Source organism: Grus americana, chromosome 6 (genome assembly GCF_028858705.1).
Source record: "Grus americana isolate bGruAme1 chromosome 6, bGruAme1.mat, whole genome shotgun sequence".
Taxonomy (NCBI): domain Eukaryota; kingdom Metazoa; phylum Chordata; class Aves; order Gruiformes; family Gruidae; genus Grus; species Grus americana.
In genome coordinates this window covers 34,826,682-34,842,986 of record NC_072857.1, presented here as the reverse complement: position 1 = coordinate 34,842,986, position 16,305 = coordinate 34,826,682, and the positions used below count along the sequence as shown (strand labels likewise).

The window sequence follows — 16,305 nt, the reverse complement described above, 5'->3', positions numbered from 1 at the left end:
TAAGAATAATTAGGAAAAGCAAAAAGGAAGCTTCCTGCAGTCACATCAAATGGACTTGAAAACTTACTAAAATTTTGTAATCTTTTTATTAGATTAATTCAGTTTAGTATAAAGATGTTCAACTAGATACAACTCAAAAACTTCACAAGTGCAACACAGCAGATCACGCAACACAAACCAACACTATGTAACAGAATAGGTTTGACTGTGAGCAATTATTACTTTTTTTTTTAAAGGAAAATTTCTATTGGCATAAAGCTCTAGGTTCTGTGAATTTGGAGCAAGCTATTGAGAAGATAATTCAAACAATGATGACAACGACAGAGATCAAAACAGATGAAAGTAACCGGACAGCACATGCTAAAGAGCACTCTTACAGAATCAATTTATGAGACTTCAGTAACTCCGCAGGAAATAAATATCAGGTCTATAATCCTCCAACTGATAATCACAGGAATAAAGATTAAAACAAACAGGGATCTTCAAAAAAAGAAAAAAAAAAAAAAAAAGAAAGAGCTTTATAGAGAAATAAAGGGTCCCTAAAGGAAGATACAGATAGCATCTGGGAACTGTTGTTTTTTGTTTCTGTTTTAATTTCCACATATAATCAAGCTCTGGCCAGCATGTCTGTGGTACTCATAACTGAAGTGCAGTTTACTTTTGCAGAAGCAAAGCCCTGGCAGGAATAGTGAACTGCTTCTGTTTTCAAAGCACCCACACTTTTCCCATTCACCAGTACTTGCTCATCAAACAAAATGGTACAGACATGAAGCATTCACAGCTACTTGGTACTGGATATCTGGCATGAAATGTGGAACAAGCCATTGTGCTCTGTTTAATGTGCTAAATATTCATTAACAAGAAAACTGAATTGAGCTGTAGAAGTAGGCTACTTTCATTAAGGAATCTAAATCATACTGTTGTTTTAGACATCTTTTTAAAAAAGATTCAATAGTTACTAAGAAACCACATCTAGACTAATGCAAACATGCCTCTGATATAAATAAAGTTTAAAATATGAACAGCTTGACAGACCTCAGAAAACTAAATTTTTTTACGAGTCATTGTTATAATTTTTTTTTCTCCATAGGAAAAAAAAATCTGTCCACTTAACAATAGGGATTAGGTTAATTTTCTTAACATTTTACTGAAATAATCACTTTAATTGTCATTTTCTTTTAAGTTTCATAATAGCTGTAGGCTCAGATCTATAGAATTTAGTATGAATGAAATCAGCAGGGTTCCACTGAAATGATCTCAGAATCTTTAGGTGGTGTTATTTCCCAAGAAATTAGAAGAATAAGGAATTTCATAATAAACAATCAATTGAAAATGTTAAATTGAAAAGTCTACCTTTTTATTAGATCCAGTCAACATTAATTACTTCTTAAGTAGAATCTGAGAGGTACAAAGCAGCTTTTTTTTTAATCCTGTGTTCATTTTCCAAATTCAATTTGACTATTCATTAATGAGATCACACTGCAAAGAAAAAAATGTGAACCAACCCATTGTGCAAGTTTGCTAATCCTGTATTTACTACTCGCTCAAAATATCAAAAATGTAAAGTGTTTCATGTTCATAAAGAAAAATCAGCATAAAATGAAGGAAATACATATGTTAAGAAAGAAAACTTAGAATATTCTAAGTCTTTGGAAAAACTTGAACAACGGGGAAACGCTGAAGCGCCCTGTAGGAAGATGTTCTTGAGAGATATTCAAAAGAAGTGGCTATTTCTGGTGCTATTTTCTGTAAAGTAATAGTGAAATAGGGCTACACTGTGCATATTTCAGATCAGAGGGGTTGAAAGGCACAAGCAAGTATTACGTCGGTCCAAGTTTTTCCAGGGAAAAAGGTCACCATCGCTTCTCCTGACTAAGTGAAGCCTGCTTCATGGTATGGAGGGTGGCCACTGCTTAAATACAGCCCAGCGTTACCCAGGGCAAAGAGAGGTTTGTGCGTGGTCACTGACACAAGCAGAGATGAGAGTCAAAAGCACTGAAACGTGTTGGGTTTTTATACTCACCCAGGGCCTGTAAGACAAATACATATTCCAGATACAGCACAGAGGGGACCCCGTGAACATACTTGTCTGTGCATTTTGCTGTCACACTGACAGAGATAAGATCCATCTGAAAAACAATTACTGGAAGCTCAATTTTATTCATTTTATTGCTTCAAGGGTACGGTACAAACCAGAAGGCAACAACATCAGAAAAAAAACAACCAAAACCCAAGCCAATTTCCCATCCACCTCCCCACCCCCCAATCTGGAGAGCAAGAATATTTGTCATTTGAGATTATGGGCTTTGAAGAAATAAGGTTTGTCAACCCAATGTGTTTCGTTTGCTCACTTCATGAGTCCCTCATGAGAGGGGTAAAAACCAAACAAACATATGAAACAGCTGTGTTTGCATTTAAACAAACATTAATTGATTGAAGTAATGAGTAACCTCAAAAATAGTTTAGAAGGTTCATCGCATCCTTCAAATATTTGTAGACTATTAGAATTTAACCAATTTAATTATGTATGTAATCTTTTATGACAACAGTAAGTGGAAACAAGGAGGGGAACGTGCACCACATTTGTACATCTAAGTATAATGGTCAGAAATAAAAGATGAAATGTGAGTTAAATACTTTGAAAAGTTTTCTTGACAGTAAATCTACCTTCAGCTTCAAGTTTCCAGAAGACCCACTTCAGTTACACTTCAGCTCCTTCAAGAGAAAAGAGAGGAAAAATACTGTAAAAGTAACCTGATGGATGTGTCTCTGGCTTACTCCGTTAGTCCACCTCCTGCAAATATACTACTACATCCAACAGATATATGAGCAGATGTTAGTATTTACCCCATATTCTCTTTAGAGAAAGATGAGAAGTCCCAACCGATAGCTTCAAGAAGGTGTCAAGAAGCTGTCCGGAGCCCCAAGAATGGCTGGGAAGGAAACACAGCACTCATTACTAATATAATACTATCCCCTGGCTGTGCTCAACCGGAGAAAACAAAAAGATGAAAAGAAAGCAAGAACGCATTTTAGGTATGCATGGTACATATTTAAAGGAATTTGACATATCAATGGTAAATTCCATAGAAAAAGACAAGAATTTCTTACCGTATCCTTTATCAAGCATCATTCCTGGGATGTCAGATATCACTGCTAAGACAGATTTTACTAACCACTTGTTCCATTAAACTCTTTCAACAGCATACATTGTTGCACTCAGAAAACAATTGGTCATTTTGAAAGAGGAAATGCAACTTTTAGGACTATTTGTTTTTTAGTTTATCTACTTTTCTGAACATCCGAGCCAAAAGAAGTTACTAGGAAACTGTCTTCTATTTATTTACCTTAAATTTCATGCCTCTAATTAATTTATATTCCTATAATAAATACTTCAGCCACTTATTTCTGACTTTCTTCTATGAAAATCATAATTAATGTAAAAGGATCTTTTAAGCACCCCATAAATACAATACAGGGCACTGTTCCACAGCAAATAATCTATTTGCTTTCAGTATTGTGCCTCCTCCGTAGTGTAAGCAATACCAACTCCCAACTGTGTGCTAACAAGGGAGATCAGGGAACTCTGCAATGCACCAATACACTCACAAACCAGGGAGCTATATGGCAGGCAAGTTGAAAACATGTCTCTCATTAATCAATACCATGTTTCTGGACTGCTCATTTGTTTGCTGAATAAGTTCCACTGCTATTTAGAAAATAAAATATAGTAGATGATCAGAACCAGATGATATACACAGAACACTTATGATTTGTTTGGTTTAATTTTTCTAAAACTCTGGAGGAGATACTATTATTTACAATTCCAAAAAGAAAGCAATTCTAATCAAATTTAGCTTGCAATGATGGTAGTTTAACACACTAAATAATTCCCCCCAAATCAAGCCTAGACTGTAGACACAAAGCTGTACATGCAGGGAATGCACAGCAGTAGATCGAGGGATACTGCTAATTAACTAAATCTACTCAGAGAAACTATTCATTTTGCCATACATTTAAAGTTGTTCCTACAATACTAGAAGTAGTCGTGGCAAATTGATTTTTACCAATCCAAATAAGATCTAAATCCTTCTCAGCCCTTCTCTGTTCAGAACTTTAATATCATTGAAGTTACAAACTAACAGACCCAGTCCTTCCACATGCGTTAGAGCACATAAAGTTAGACTAATTTAATTTATTGGGACAATTCAGATGTATTAGAAGTTACTTACATAGACATTTGCAAAAATCAAAGACTTCTAGAGCCCTTCAGAGAGTGGGAAATGGAAGCAGGAGAGGAGGCAGAAATTTCATGTCAAGAAGGTAGGCACCACATGTTCTCAATGAGCTTCTGGTTTCCAACACCAACTAAGTTGAAGAGATTCCAAAAGATTAAGCATGTGCTACTGGTTATTAAGTTGAATGACATTCTTTATCTCCCCAAAGACCCGAGTTCCTAGATCTACCCAAGGAAAAAAAAAAAAAAAAGCTTACAAACAAACCCTATAGAAGCCCATGAGGTCAATCAGATGGAAAAGTTGGGCAGATAGCACCCTTTTGCTAAGCTATAGTCTCAACTGAACAAACAGACATGATTTTTCTCGGTTCATGTTTGTAGTGTATAATAGCAATTAAAGGTAATCAGGCATGTCATTATATTTGTACTTTGTATCTTTGTATTTCCTAAGGTTGTGTGGCTTGAAAGAATTTACAGCTTTGAAATAACAGTGCATACCTATAGACGCTTTTTCACATTTTCCATTATAAAGATACTCTCTATGCGTATGGAATGAATCCTGCTGTGGTAACATCTAGAGCCACTTCTCAGAGACACGAAAGATATAGATTGCCTTGTGTCCCTGGGCTGCACTGTCTCCAAATAACACGCGTATTATCTGACACACTCACTCAGCATGAGCAGTTATTTACTGCGGTAGTTCGTAAACAAGGAGTAAGACCCGTAAATGCAGTGGGAAACCAAAAGCATTTCATTCTAGGAGAGGGCTCATACCCAGAGATTATATCATGCGTCCCCAAACCCAAAAGTGAGGTCATCACCAAAAGGATGAAGACTCTTGTTCCATGGCACTGAAATCGTGTGTAATTTGGTATTAACTTTCTGCATCCTTACGGAAGCTAGCGCAAGACAAAATTTCAGCAGTCAATGAATTTATGAAACATGTAGTTGTGAATGATAAAAAAACCCCCACCTCTCTGAAAAGAGAGAGGGACTTTTTTAATTTGTGTCAGGGACTTACTAAGGCTCTTTTTTTGGGATCATTTGGGAAACCATCGGCATTACCATAAAATTTGAGGCTTCTCTACTAGAAAAGTTAAGAATCTTGCTGAGAAACCTGCTTCATGTATCATACCGTTGAAAAACTTTTAAACCTACAGCCTTTTAAGAAAGATGAGGGGAAAAATATTCTGTATTTATGTAAAGGATTAGGGAAATGTGTAATGAAAGAGGCATCTTGTACTGAGTGACAAAGGTCTCTTACTGCATATCCAGTTGGAGGTACATACGCTCAAAAGAACAGCAATGCCTCCAGGTACACTGGTGATGTTTCAACGTATACATTGTTCATGTTCACTTCCAGAGAAACTAAAGCTATCCCAATTTATGATCACAAACTCAGCAAATATACAAATAGGGCCAGATCTGAATTATCATGTGAAATTAGACAGTTTTGAGGCCATAGATACCAAAGATTAAGCTAAAAGCATGATCCACAGCTATTTATGCGACCGAGAATGCTGATCTCACATGGGAACAACAATATTACTGTGGACAGTATACCAAAGCAGTTTAGTGTCTAGTTTAATATTTTGTAGTTTTTAATTTCTCACTTTACCTTAATCCCAAGAATACATTCTCCAGATCAAAATCATATGGTTAAAATCATATGATTTAAGGGCCTTTTTTTCCCTCAACCATTACTTCAGAAACATCTGGTCATTGAACCAGTCACAAGTCACAGCACTTCTCTCCTGCTACCAGTACCTAAACTGATGAGAAAGCTGACACAGCAAATACACTGTGGCTTGGATCATTTATAAAAGGGGATCTTTCATGCTTAGCAATCTTCACAGTTGTGCAGAGAAAGGACAGTTTGACTAACCACAAAAACCAAAACAACTATTTAGTAATGTACCGTCTTCATTTTAGTGCTGTCATGTCCCATTTTTAACATGCTTTTTCAGTTTTTCCTTTAAGCTTTCATACACCGTTTATTTATTTTAATTATTTTGCCAGAGAATGAACCACTCAGTAGATAAAGTAAGGGACCTGGGTTTGTAGTTTCACTGGAATACATTCCCACAAAGACCTCCAGGGCCACAGAAAGGACCAAAGCAAGAGACAGAAACAATCTTTAATCATTTACTTCCCACAAAGCATACCTTGTGCTTTGTGACCTCATTCTGCTGAAGCATCTTTTAGACTGTCTCAAAGTGCAACTTTTGTCCTAGATAAATATCTATTTAGTGCAACTTTTGTCCTAGATAAAAATCTATTTTTAGAAAAAAATCTGTAGAATATCTGAGGTGGAGAAAGCATGAAGTATGCCTCTCAGCGAGTGCTTTTATCTTCAATTTGTGATCTACAGCCAACAGTATGACTGAAGGAAAAATATACCATTTTTCCCGTTTAAAAATATGCCTATTCCAAAGAGGAAAGACATTCAGAGATTAGCAACATACACAGCTCTCTTCATACTGACAAACTGCAACCTGGTAAATTAATCACAAAAGTAGCTTTAGAGTCTTTGGGGCTAATATGAAACAGGAAAAGTATTTCCTTCCTTTAGTTCCTGAGAACTGACTTCCTTTATGAGATGAAATATATTTCCTACAGCTGGGCATGGAAGCAGCTCTCCCGCCCTCGGCCGCACCACGTAGCCATCCTGACAGAAAGTACATTGTGGAGGAGAAAAGCCGGGGGGGCAGGGGGGAAAGCAGGACATGCAAATTCACCCTGTCCACTGCTGAAGGGAGCGATGACTTCCATTGGGCTCTGGCTGCCTGAAACAATTTTAATTTTCAAGTTTTTCTGACCTTCACTATGCAAATTAGCCCTCAGTCAGATAGAGCCACTAAGGAGTTTGACGTGGGAGAATCGGACTATGCATCAGGGTTAATGGCGTTCGAGTCCTTCCCCTTGGATTTGACCCCAGCAAGTCTGGCAGTCTGAACAAGTCAGTCTGAAGGCAGGCGGAGATGTCTAAGCTGAAGAGATAAGAAGAAAGCACAATGTCTAAATTGGACTCCTTAAACACTTCATTTTTATTTCTCTTTCTGAAACTCCTCTCTTGGGCTGGCCCAGAAAAAAATGCGTCTTGCTGAAGGGGGGTCTGTAAGTAGAAAAAGAAAACATGGAGGTTTCAAGTAAAAATACAAAATAAAAATGTTAACAGCACTGTATAACAAGTAGTTAGACACTAAGAAGAGATATTTAGCTGTTACTCCTGACTGGGATTCTGCCTGAGATAGAGGTTTGGGGCTGAGGGGTGAGGTTTCCCTGTTCTGAGAGGAGCCTTTGCCCATCTAAGTCACACAGTTAGGAAGACACAGTTATTTATCTACAATAGCATACATCTCTGCTGCTGCTGCCACCAGTCTAGTAGCAGCCTGGAAAGCAAAATACTTTTGCTACCTCAGCTCCTGACCACAAGGAACTAGAGTATGAAAGAAAACAATTTCTGTCTTTGTTTTGTTCTTGAACCTAACCAGGAAGGACCTGACCCCATTCAAAAAAACTTCAAGTCTAAAGAGTGTTTTAACAAAGGGTTATAATAGAGGTAAATACAACACTGAAAAACAACTACGCTTATCTCTTTCCCTACGGAGGCATATAGCTCCTCAAAAGAACTACAAACGTAACGGTTCAAATGCATAGCTTATTGTGCATGCATTACAAAATTGAAGCCATTTTAACCTTTTCAGGAAACAGAAACAACGTTCAGTTCACACAAGTTCTGGACTGAGTGTGAATTTCAAAAGCAAACCGTTCACAACTGGCTTTCTGCAAACAACCTGCAGAACCAGGAATTTTCACTCACAGAATTAAGAGTCCTGCCGTACAGGATGGTCACATCACCACGGTGGCAAACGCTGTACACGGTTACACCAAGTGATCACAGACAAGGCTTTGAGCTATTCAGTGATTCAGTCAGCACAAAAGTAGTAATATTACTATCCCCATTTTTTACTAGCATATACTGAACTCTTATTTTGAGGAAGAAATAAATTGACTAATACTTGGCTCAAAAAAATCAGGATTATCATGGAACATTGTCAATGTTCAACAGTTGTCTAAACTGATAAGACTCTTACAGTACAATATGCAGAATGTAGATTTTTATAATATAAGTAATCCCATTTCTGGTTTTAATTCATTTTTTCCAACTATTTTAGCTGCATCATAAATGTGATGTTAACCTGTTCAGACAGCAGCTTAATCCATTAAGCATAAGACAACAGGCCTGTTTTCCTGTTCTTTTTTTTTTTAAACTTTTACCCACAGGAACAATGCAAGCAGCAACAAGGGTATGATCCTGAGAGGCAAAATTAGACTATATAGGACTAGACCACCCAGATACTTAAAGCTGAAATACTTGGAGGGACATCAGACTAGAATCACACTACAATCATAGGTAAGGTGTGGAGATGACTGCTTTTATAATTCTTTGCAAAAGCAGAAGGAATTTGCAATAATTAGCAGTGGTCCTTATCCTGAAACAGCAAACCATATTTTCTTTCTGGCAAGCAGCTGAACTATTAATGTTTGTAAAGTATACGGAGATCTATCAATAGAAAGTGTACTAGGAGCGGAAAACACATCACCACCCATGTGTTATACAGCCCTGCATTAATTTTACCCCTTTGAAACCTAGTTTGAATTAAGAACTACATAAAACTTTGATGTAAAGCAAATAATTGTTCTGCTCAAAACACAGGCTGTTTTTGTGCTTTGAAGATGCGTGGCAGTAAAGAGCGGGAAGTCAGAAATTATTTCCATGGGAAACAAATCACTCCACAGCACTCCTATCATTGCTCAGACATCTACTCCTGGGTCTTCTGATTATGCTGTGAAAGGATGTGAAACCTCAGAAGTATTATTTCTTGTATATTTTTACATGTCACGAGCACAATGAATGTGACTGCTCCCAGGAGCAAGTCAGAGAGCATGCTTATTGCTAGAATCAGAATGCACTAAACTCAGGTTTTGATCTATTAAAAGAGAGTATTTACAGCTAAGGTTTCCTTTTTGAAGAAACTTCCCCTTCTGAAATCTCAATTTTTTGCACATTTAGAGTTTGATAGTACATATATGCTTACATGAGGATGCGCTATTATGCATGGTGCACATATTATGGTTTTGGTACCAAGTAGCAAAAGCTGATAGAGCATAACCTGTTTTCCCTTGAACAGCAGAGAGAACCACAGAAATTTAGCTGAGAAACCAATTTTCCCTGTTTGGATATTTTCAGGACTTATAAAAAATTGCATTTCTGATGCTGTAGTAAATAAATTGAATGAACACTAACTTTCATTCACCAAGAGGCAGAAACAACACCTGACTGACTAACTTTAGCAGATGACATGTAAGAAAATGCATTCTTACAGCTTTACTGTAAGACTATATGCTTTTACATACCTTACTGGATTTTATCCTGTTCTAGTTAAGTTTTCATGAAGCACCTCTCAAAGTACCTGAATATCTTTGCCATGTCCTCCCGCACAGTGCCTCTTAGCAATACGCAGCCATTTTGCAGCCGCTGCCTGGCATCCCCGCATTTCTGGCAAGCGTCTCCATGACATGACAAGTAACTTTTGGCCCATAATATCAATTCTACAAAACCACTTTCTAATTAAAATGTCATTTGAAAATCCCTTCTTATCCTAGCATCTGAAATTACTTGAAACTAATATTAGACATATATTTATAATTCATAAAATATTTATCTTCAATTTTAAGCTTGTCTCTTTTTTTTTTTAATTTCTAGCATGTGTTAGAAAAAAAAAAAAAAAAAGAACTTCACTGAAAGAGTGTAAACAGGAGCTAGAGGTTCATTCCAGGCCATATGCAAGGCAAAAGAGCACATTAGCTCTTTTCAAGGCTAAAATAAAGATCATGTGAGGGATGTACCAACTTTCCATACATAACCAATAGACAGCAATTTGACTTCCTAATTGTATTTCTGTTTTTCCAAGGACAGAGGAAAGAGAAGAGCTTCAAGGAAATGAAACTCCCCAATGTCAAGTATCAGCAGGATTACATTTGCTATATCTGCGCTGAGAAACATGACTTTCCTTTCTAAGTACAGAAATAATAGCAAATATTCTAACAAGTGATCCTAAAGCAAGGGGTACCACATTAATTTTCTGTTTCACATAGACATAATGTTTTGGAGACAGATCCTTGTATTAAAAGTCATAGTAAGCCCTCCTGATGTTGAATAGGCACTGGAGCAGGCTCTTCAACGGCTAATGCATCCTTGCTATTCACAGCCTCTGAGCAATCACATCAATCCGCCCACCAGCGCAATGTTTCCTTGGTATCAGTGGCTGCATGGAAGATGTATTTCATGCCTGAGGTGAAGTTCATCATATTAAATTAAGCATAGACTTGGTACATGGCAGATGGTGTTTTATACATGGCTGACCTCATACCCACATCTTTTCAATGTGCATAGAAATGTTTTACTGTACCTTGCATCTCTCTTTAAGGAAGTATTTCCACTATGTTGTCAATAAATTAGTATTTGAAGCCTAACAAAATCTAACAAAGAGTACTGATTTTCCATCAAAAGTAGCTTAAAAATTTCCAGTAGTAGATACACTATGACAGGACTGTGACATAAGAACTGAGCTCTGTGTCACATTGCATTTAGAGATGCAGTGCTCTAGGGAGGCTGCAGGGGAAAATGGTGAATGTGTGGACAGGAGCTGAGGGGCATTTCGTAATGAATCCTGTTAAAGTGCTACCACTTACGTAGAAGCTCAGAGGAGGAACAAGCTCAAGCTAGGATATCAAGCTAAAGATGATCAGCAGGTCTGAATGTTAGAGTAACCTTTAAAGTCGGTTGGTTGACTGGTAGTTCATACAGAACCTTTGCATTCACCCCATTAGAAAGCAGGGCAGCTGAAATTTCCACCTTGTTGGTAGTTATTACACAGAAGCTTTCTAGAATCTGACTATTTGTTGTTACTTTTCTGCAATGGGTGATGAACAGCAATCGGTTCTCAAAACATGAGAGCTTCTTTTAGAGCACTGGTTATTGCAGATAAGTTTTTTCTTGTGTCCACTCCTACACCTCAGCCAGTCAACTGAACTTAGGCTGTTTTGAAAAACTTCTTCTAGGCATATTTTTCACTTGTAGTCTCTCAAATTGCGTAGTTATCCTGGCTTCTGTTTAACTCAGGAAACAGAACCAATAATGAGCACTATTATAGGCAAAGGGAGAAATAATTATTTGAGTTGGAGTGCCATTAGGTTCATAAAGCTTAAATCATTCTTGTGCTTGCTCCCTATCATTCCTTGTATGTGAAGCTTAACTTCAAAGAGAAATTTGAACTTGCAAAACATTTTAAAATCCTAACAACAACTGGATTATTACTATTTTACCTCAAAGCAAGAAAATGTTTCTTACTTAAGGAGATACAATACTGTGCTCTGCAACAGCTGTTTTGTGACTTAATAATCAGAATTCAGGTTTGCAATTTAATGCAATTCAAAATATATGTTAGCAGCAATAAACCTGTCTTACAGTAGACAACACACATTTCTTGACCCTGTGAGTAGAACTTCTACTCGTGTCAGTAAAGAATCAAAGTCTGCAGGCGGAAAAGTGGACTTTTATTCTGTGATCAGCTGTAATTGTCATTCCGATAATACTTTACTAGTAAGACAAGCAATGCTTTTAGTTCCTTCTCATTCCTAAAGGCAATAGTCCATGTAGGGAATCTATTTGTGTAAAGTGCTTGCTGCAGTAGTTTAAAATGAAAGTTTACGTGAAAAATAAAGGTTTAGACCTCAAATCAATAGCCTTATCAGATTTGTGGCATCCAATCTTTATGTTTATATCCTTCTCATTCTACTAATAACAGTTTTCAGAATCTGAAATGAAAGGTGAGTGGTAAAGGCAATATTGTTTTCTCTTTTAAATGATGAAGGTCCTGTACAGATTTCTCTGTTTCCATTAAATGGTGTTATCCAGGTGAAGTGATTTCAGAGCCTACTTTGAAAGGGTGTTTGGTTTTCCAGGTGTACAGAACCACCTACATGTACAGTTTGAGTACCATGACGTTTTACGTGGAAGAATAAAGCTAAAGCAGGTAAAAGCAAGTCATATCTCCATCCAGAAGCACAATGTGTGTTGGTAAGGAACCTTCTTACACAGGAAAAAACCACCCACAAATAAAAGGCTGTCACCAGCCAGGAATTTCACAAGCACCTGTGCTACATCTAAAATAAGTGCAAGATATCGTAAAATCATTACCTTTACCAACGCTCTGGATTGACACAGATTTCTGTGTAATAGATGCATCTCTTTGAAATGTTTGGAATTGCCAATCAAATTTCAATACTTTAGGAATTTCTTAAGGAACAAACACAGCAGTTGCAAGAGTCAATTTTAGGGGTCCCCCCCTAAAAAAAAAAAAAGATACAGGTATAGTGTCAAATGTCCTCTGTCAGCTTCTCAGAGACTAAAATAGGGAGACATTCAAAACAGCCGTGGCAAGGCTCCAGCAGTGGTAGGAGGAAAGCTTTGTCACGCCTGCCAAGAATCTCTGCGATGGGGAGCAGAGCGCTGAACTTTGCCTTACATAGTGGCTGACAAGCCCAGTGGTCTGTAAGGCTCTCTTATTTTCATTTGGCTTTACTTGCTTACAAACATGTAAACTCTGTGGGAATCCAGACAAAAAAAAAAAAAAAAAACAACAAAAAACCCACCACCTTTCATTGTAAGTAACTAATTCACACTGCGTTAAGCCAGTAGTTACAGGTCAGCTTTTGCTATGGTATCCAGCTATTGCAGATTTCTTTGAGCCTGTCTTCTCATAAACACTTCCCCCCACCCCAATATTTAATGATAGAGTGGCTTGACTCATCTCTTGACTAAAGGGCCCTGTTTTGCCAGAAACAGTGAAGACAAAACCTCATGTGACATGCACCACATTTGCATTTCACTGCCAAAGTGTTTAATTTTGCCAGTGAACAGCTGAGTGAACACAGGAGCCCCAAAACCTTCAACAGCCATTTTCTTAAGTCACCTTTGCCAAAAGACAACTGATTTACTCTTGAAGAGGTCTTATTTTCTTAATTCTTTGGTTTGTTGCTACTGTAGTGCCTTGATGTGACACAACATTAATTCTTACCATTTCATTTTCATACATCTTGTACCCTCTAAAATACAAGTCAGCAGGCTGGGACTACAGCGTTAAGGAAGTTTTGTCGTGAATTTGGTTTAAATCACAGAACAGCTTCAGCTAAAATAAACAGCTTTTCCTCTTCGCTTGAGTAAGAAAACAAGTAAGTTGTTTGGGGTTTGACATTTAAAAGCATTTTAATGTTCTACTTTGCAGAGTTACTTTTGTTTAGAGAATGTTGCTTTTTAGGTCGTGCTTTGGATAAGGCTCAATATTTTGGCTTTCCCAAAATATAATTTGGAGCGTGTGTTCTTTTGTTGTTGATTTTTTGTTGTTTTTGCCAAGAACATTCAAGTATTTGAGGCTGAGCAAGACCCATGTTCATTTTTTTTCCTTCTCAAGAAATCTTTTTCCCCAGTTCAGTCACTGAACTGATATCTAGTTTTATTGCCTAGATGGAAACTCTACTCTATTTCTAGATCACGGACTGAATCTGCAAAGGCATTTAGGTGCCTAACTCCCATATGAATAACAGGAATCGCTAAACTCCACTAAGAACCGTGCTGATTACTGTCAGTGAGCACTGTGCTATCAGGTCAGATTCTTTCCGCCTCTCATTCCCTGCCCCTCCCTGCAAAGGAAATAATACCATGAAATTTTTCTCCGGAGGAACATGCTTGATTTCATGGATACTGGAAGTTGCCCTTTACAATCCTACTAATCCTCATGCCCCACAGAAGACAAATGAGCTGGCCAGTCCCTGGGAGGGTCGCTTCTACAGGGAGCTAGAAGGGCACTTGCTGGGCACAAGCCACCTTGCAACTCTCCAGATTGCAGCGGCTCCCAGGGGCAGCATCTTATACAAAGGCTGCTCCTCTCCGTGCAAGGAAGGGGATGGACGTGTTAAGAGGCATCAGATATACCGCATCCTATTTTCTGCCTGAAAACTGAGGGGGAGCTGTGAAAGCTGAGTTTATGGGATCAGTGGGCTACTATAGCAAGGAGGCCAAAGTGCTCTCCCACAGTAAAGCACCATACCAGGATCCTTCCCAAGGAAGCTGAAGGAGGACGTGCTCCTGTACATGCCATTAGCCAGCTACCCAACGAGGTGGCAGGGCAGTGGGGAGAGGGGATCTGAGTAAAGCGTTCCTGTGTGAATAAAGAAAGGGGATTTATAAACTGCTGAAGTGTCCATCACATGAGTTTTGTTTCCTTTTTAGTTCTAATCAAGATTTTTATGGCAAAAGGCAGCAAGAACATTGCTTGCTGCTCATGATGCTGTATTTCTGCTACACAGAATGAACCCACCACACATGCCAGTTACAGTAATGCACACCTGACTGCAGATTAAACAAGAGCATCTCACACGCACATCCCATGTTTTAAGACAGCTGAATCCTACCCTTTTCATTATGCTTATGTTCACACATACCCTGTCAGTTCAACTTTCCAGCCATACAGCTGACCTCTGATCATTGCATGTTTTTGTTGTCTGTGTCAAATGAGTAACTGCAGCCAGAACCCCAATCCAGGAAATACGTACAAATTGCTTCCCCTGAATTAGTCTCCTTGGGAAGATTACTAATCCTCCTACCTGTGTGCAAAGTGACATAAAAGTAGTATGGTAGAATATAAATGAGTTGACCCTGCTGTGGTTATCTTTCATGGGTTTCAGGTCTCTTTAGTTCAAACTTAATTTTCTCACAAGAATTAGAGTATCTTAAATAGTGCCATAGGTAGCTATATTCAATGGGAATACCTTTAGTGTTTGCTGCATCCGTTTGACTGAGTCTTGTCACTATATTGTATAACCTAACGTGCTTCCATACTTACTAATGAGTGATACATTAATAGATTTAGCATATAATCACAGATAAAGTAAGAGAGGAAAACTGTTACTAAGAAACACATGACAGCGAGTCTTAAAATACTCAGGGACAGGTTTGAACTACTTGCTGGCTAGGAAACTGCTGAATCATGCCCTTAGGCTCATACCAAAAATAGCATTTCATTTGGCAAAGCACGTACAAGCTATTAATGGTCCCTATTGTTGAAAGCCTGCTGAATAGCAGGCACATTCTGTGAGCTTTCTGAGTTTAAGAGACCTTAGAAGAAACTTTACTTGCCTTTTTACACATATAGCATTGACAGGCAGCTGGTGTCTCTCAGTTGTAGTCATCTCTGGTAAGACTGCAATGTTCTCAGTACATGGCCTGCAAGTTATTTCTTAGACTTCAGGGGAGAAAAGAACCTTTCTTGATCATTTAAAGAAGACTGAATTAATAGGAAAAAAGTGGTTCTCTCTGAGGTGACTGGTTAATGCCCTTAACAAGGAGGGAGAAGCTTTAAAAAGTTGAGTTCAAAAGCTCCAGCTGGAGTTAATTATGTTCTCTAACAGGCTTTGTAAGGACCGTTTCCTGGCCTTCGGCATCCCATAGGCAGAAGGAGAGACAAGAGTTGCCCTCTGAGTTTCTCTAGGTGTCTTGTTACCTCCTCCCTTATTCCTTCTGCCCTGGTGTGATGGAGCCCTAGACTGAAGTCCTGGGTTTATCAGCAGAAAGGGTGCAGCGCAGGCTGCTGGTATGAACTTGGCAAAGTCCGTCTAGGGTGGCTGGGCACCCCTCTTCCAGCAGCATAAGCTTCATCCTCTTTCTGGCCCCCGTGCCCATGTGCAGGGCCTCTTGCCTTGGCCCTGATGCACCACAGCTGCTGCTGGCCTCACCCTGGGAGTGTTAGCCCGGCTGGAGGGATAGATCATGCAGAGCAGTCCCTCTGTGAGAGCTGCCAGGGGACAGGCACTGAGAACTTGTAGACAGAAGCCTAAAAAGGGAAGAAATATCATTGCAGTTTTCTCTGCTGGGTCTGGGAGCATTACTTCCCACCCCTCTGGTTGACTTGACCTCTCTACAGTGGCTGACTGCCATCCATGTA

General features: G+C 38.6%; 1 long non-coding RNA gene across 1 annotated transcript; it reads right to left on the bottom strand.

The window, feature by feature from the left end:
- Positions 1-2,288: 2,288 nt before the first annotated feature.
- On the bottom strand, positions 2,289-4,392 carry LOC129207939 (uncharacterized). Its single transcript, XR_008577617.1, has 3 exons — positions 4,233-4,392; positions 2,848-2,933; positions 2,289-2,715 (listed from the first exon to the last, which is right to left on the bottom strand). It is a non-coding gene; the product is annotated as an uncharacterized LOC129207939 (long non-coding RNA).
- Positions 4,393-16,305: the final 11,913 nt, after the last annotated feature.